The sequence below is a fragment of the Pinus tabuliformis genome, chromosome 3_2 (assembly GCF_031772625.1).
Source record: "Pinus tabuliformis cultivar Carrire ecotype Pingquan chromosome 3_2, CPIR1, whole genome shotgun sequence".
NCBI classification, from domain to species: Eukaryota; Viridiplantae; Streptophyta; class Pinopsida; order Pinales; family Pinaceae; genus Pinus; species Pinus tabuliformis.
Window position 1 is genome coordinate 575,473,634 of NC_142302.1, and position 5,339 is coordinate 575,478,972.

Below are 5,339 nucleotides of genomic sequence, written 5' to 3' on the forward strand. Positions count from 1 at the left end.
CCAACCTTGTGTTTGATAGGAAATTTTTTTTTCTAAATCACTATATGTCCACTCGTTTTAACTAACAATCTTGTTATTGAACATGACCAAATGTTTTATAGAAGTGACCGACTCAAAAACAAGACTCGACATTCCATTGAATGCAAGCCATGAATTAGAGTATCTATAATATCTGGGAGAGAACTGGTGGATACAAATGTCATTGAGCTGAGGAAAAATAGTCATATCCTCTCGTATGTAAGCTTTGTTCATGTAAATATATTCATATTTGTGGGTATGAAGATATTGGAGAACTAGAAATGTAATGGTGTCTTGGATTTTGAATTTTATCTCTCGGGGAGATAAATGATTTTGTTAGTAAATATTGAAATCTTTTGGGATGAATAAGTGGTAAAATAGGTCAATATGAGCACAGTGTGGAAACTGGCGGAGTTGGCCATGCTGGGAATAAAAATCCAACACAATGAAAAACAGGCAACGAATGAAGTTATAAGTGAATTGAAAAACAACAACCGAATGAAATACAAACAACGAATGAAGTTGTAAGTGAATTGAAGAAAAGACATTTGATTTATTAGGGAAACTAATTCACTGGATCACAAATCTGTCCATGATCAAATCTTTTATGTGGCTCTAGCATCATACTAGACTAACAACTCATCTCCAAAGTATCTATATTCTCAAACTTATATCACCTACTTACATAGGTTGGGTTTCTATGGTCATAAAATATTCACTCTTTATCCTGAGAATATAAGATTTGTGAGAATCTCGCAAAAACCTTTAACTAACACAGTTTCATCCCGTATGACATCACTGGAGGCCGAAAGCAATTGAGCCTTTTTATCCCATCAATGCAACTTTTTAAATCCCCAAATACCTGAATACCTTTGATGTTGAGCCACTGAAACAAGTATAAAAAAACCCAAGATGCAATAATTTTTGCCCAGTTATTAGTACCCTACCACCTTAAAAACATGTTTATATTGTATATATGGCCGTAGTACCAGCTGAGATATGTCAAAATAATAATATGGTATAAGAACTCTTATAAAGGTTCATAGTTGTGTGTATGAAAGATATATAATTTATCAGTTATGTTGAACATATAAAAACCAGTCACAAAGTTTATAATATAGAGAAAATAAGATTGTCCTCCTCATAATCTGCAATCAAAGAAAAAGCATGTAAATTTCTTTGAAGAAAAACTGACTTTATTACATTCTTTGAAGAAAAACTGATTTTATTACATTGTTCCGAGAATTGTTGATCCTTTTGTTTAAATAGCCTTGCTTTGCCTTTGTCCATTTGAATTGGATACGGAGGAATTGTTTGGATGGCCAAAAGTGGTAGGAATCTGGGCAAAATAATTTCAAAAAATCTTGTAGATGCAGTGTTTGAATTTTATTTTTGATAGTAGAAATAGATTCAGCACCATCAGTAGAAATAGATTCAGCACCATCAAAAACGTCTAGGACACTTAAAATTTTGAAATTTAACAACTATAACTTGGATTTACAAAAATCTTTACCACATATTTTCTAAATATAACCTAAATTTCCATAACAATCCAGACAATTCCTCAGCTAGTTAAACTATGGCATTTAGATTTGTTCTTACACAATTCATGGATCCTTTGATTCTATGCATGTGATGAAAACTGATAGGAGAGGCATGAGATTTGAAATCATATTTTGATATATTGATAACAAGGTGTAGTTTCTTATTTCAAATGTTCCACTAATCAATCTATAATAAGTTTGGAATTTCTAGGTGATATTTTTTTCCTTTGCCATTAGGATATTTAGAGAAAATAATTGTGGATAATTGTTTCACACTGTGTCTATATTTACACAGAATAAAAATTGGAGTATGAATTGTTTATAAAAATTGGAGTATGAATTGTTTATAAAAATTCAGCCTCCCATCCATCCTTTTGATGTGTCTCGTCACGCAGCTCTATTTTCAGTTTTACTTTACATATTTATTGCCTAGCATATTTATTTCTTTACATATTTACGCCGTAAGGCGTTTCCCTCTGAAATGAACTCTCCAAACTGTTTTCGTGTCAAAATATGTGCCATTCGATTTGGTTGTTAGATGATCGGATAATCATTAACCGTTGATTTGAATTGAGCAATGCCAGGCGCGACGGTCCATACGAACTGTCAACCGTCTTTCACATGCTGCAGGCAACAATAGCAAAACTCGCCGTATTATGTGCCTGCCAGGAGAAAAAGAGAGGCTCAGACTCTTCAAAGCCGACCTCCGCCAAGAGGGAAGCTTCCATGCTGCCGTTGAGGGTTGTGAGTACATTTGTCATTTGGCAACTATAACGGATTTCGCCATTGAAGCACAGGTATTTTTTAACAACCACCCGAATGTACAACTTCCGGAAACAACGAATTTATTACTGGATTTTGACCCCTTTTTTGGATATAAATTTTCCCTTTTAATGTACTTTTTCTTCAGACACAGATGAATGTTATCGAAGCTGAGGTGAATGGTACTCTTGATATTTTGAGGACTTGCAGTCAGGCAAAGTCTGTGAGGCGTGTAATTTACACATCATCCATAACTGCAGCCTCGCCACTTAATGATGATGGCGAATTTAGGGACTGCCTTGATGAATCTTGCTGGACCCCAATCGATATCATGAGACGTGAAAAGCCTATTTTCTGGGTAAGTTCGCTGTTACTACTCACTTCAAAGATTTGTATTAAAAGATCCGTAAGTTTATCTTAACTTCAAATATAATCAATCTAGACTTATTAGGGTTAGGGTCCAGAAGATCAAATTTATGAGTTGTAAAGTTGCATGCTCATAATAGATTTAGAATTAGATAAATCTAATCAATCTGGATTTATTAGGGTTAGGTTGCAGAGGATCAAATTTATGAGTTGTAAAATTGTATGCTCATAATAGATTTAGAATTAGATAAATGTAGACCGGTTTTAAAAAGTGATGAAATCCCAAATAATTTTCATATTCCACTATCAAAATGAGCTTCTTAACACAATCTCCTACCCAACACAATCATTATTTTGACTCGACTGTAAAATGAGCTTCTCAACCATTATTTTGAAATTACTTTGAAATGCAAATCTCTTGATATTTAGAAAAATGTAATTTACATTTTTATCTTGTCACACGTATGGTATGCGTTCATTAGATATTTGATCTTATTTTTGTAATTTTTCATGGCTTGGTGTTTCTCTTATGGATTGTTTTATTTCATTGAGTTTAGGTTGATTATGGATTCTCTGTATCTCATGGGTATAAGCATAGTTTTGTTACATATCAATAAGATACATGAAATCTGAAATCAATATATAAATGTTCATTTCATCTAATCTTATATTAAAGTCGCATCTCTGTATCAATGTTGAACATTTTGATTCTCAGTATCCAATGGGTAAGAGCATAATTTTCAGATCTGCCATTAACAGAAAAATGCCCATTTTTCCTGTTCTTATATTAATGTTCACATCTCTCAGGCAACGCTGAACATTTTGAATGGTTAAGGGAGCTTCATGATATCATGGGTTCCATTTTATTAGTCCACACTGAGGATGCTTGTAATGCTCACATATTCTTGATGGAGCGTCCCTCTGCGAGAGCTCGATATATATATGTTCAACAGTCCGTGCTACCAGCATTTTTCGAAGGAAAATAACCTTGCAAATTGCAACCCAACGACACCCTCTATGAAGACACCAAAAACACCAGAAACCCTTGTCTTCTCGTCAAATCTACCAAAATATTCGTATAACCGTAAGTAATTTCAATACTCTTCCACAAGAATCCTCAGCAAACATATCAGTCTTCAACAGTCCAAAGGTGAGAAATCTCTTCAAAGATGACTTATTGCTTTGGCTCACTTTTTCCAATAATCCATCTTTCACAATCTTAGAAATGAACTGTGTATGCAAATAGCCACGCTTACAAAGATAGAATTAGGTAGAAATGAGGGTGATGAATATGCAATATACAACCAATCAATAGGATGCTCATTGCTATCATTGTTACAGTCACACATAAGTCAATGTCATGCAACCAGTGTTACTCTTACAGCATCAACAAATCGTCAAGGATTTGTCACACAAGGTTTCTGTCCTGTGTCAAGGTCTTTAGCTATTAGTGCTATTGGTGAAGCTTCAGACCTAGGATCAAAACTTGAAGAGAAGAAACAGGTAGAGCCTCCTAATATGAACATAAATATCACAGATACCCAAAGAAAAGCTCGGTCTTCTCAAGTAATGGTGCTTCTGAGTTTGCTACTGAGGCATGACAACACAAAGTTGTACATTGCTTCCTTTCTATTTTTTGAGGGGAAATGTACACTATGAGTAGCCACTTGTGATATTAAAACAGTGAGCTCTGAGGTCAATATAATGCTCAGACTTATTGAGAAACAAGAGCTGGAGATATTCAATAGAAACAGATGGAGATGGGTGTTTCAATGGACAATCTGCTTCAAACAATTTCAGATCACGGAATCAGGAATTGATTTCAATTATTATGCCTCTATATAATTCATTCTCTGATGAAGGATTCATGGTGGAAGGAACTTGAAAAAAACTCGTTCCTCAGATTTTGGCAAAGATGATTAGATTTCAGAAATGACAAATCAAACATCCATAACCATTAGTGTTGTTAGATTTATCACCAGCAAAATCTAACACTTAAACTTCAAATTCACCAAAGAGTATTTCAGAGGAAAATCATCGCGATGATTGAGTAATATGGAGAACAACTACAGATCCATGCTACGAGCATTTTTCCAGGGAAAATAATCTTGCAAATTGAAACCCAACGACACCCTTTATGAAGAAACCAAAAATACTAGAAACCCGTGTCTTCTCGTCAGATCTACCAAAAGATTCATATAATCGTAAGTAATTTCAATACTCTTCCACAAGAACCCTCAACAAACATATCAGTCTTCCACAGTTCAAAGGTGAGAAATCTCTTCAGATATGACTTATTGCTTTTGCTCATTGTTTCCAATAATCCATCTTCTACAATCTTAGAAATGAACTGTGTATGCAAATAGCCACGCTTACAAAGATAGAATTAGATAGAAATGATGGTGATGAATATGCAAAGATGTGGTTGATACAGAGATTGCAAACTCAGAGGTTTGCTTTATTTCTGGATGAAGTTTGGAGAGATGGTTCCCAGTTGATGGAAGAAATTTGGTTTGTTGCTGCTAACCCACCACTCCAACTCGAGACTCGTTGTAAGTTCAAGGAATCGCAAAGTCCTGTTAGAAATTGGAGTTGCGGAGACATCTATAATAAGAATGGGGGATTTGGTAGAAGATGAAAACTGGCAGC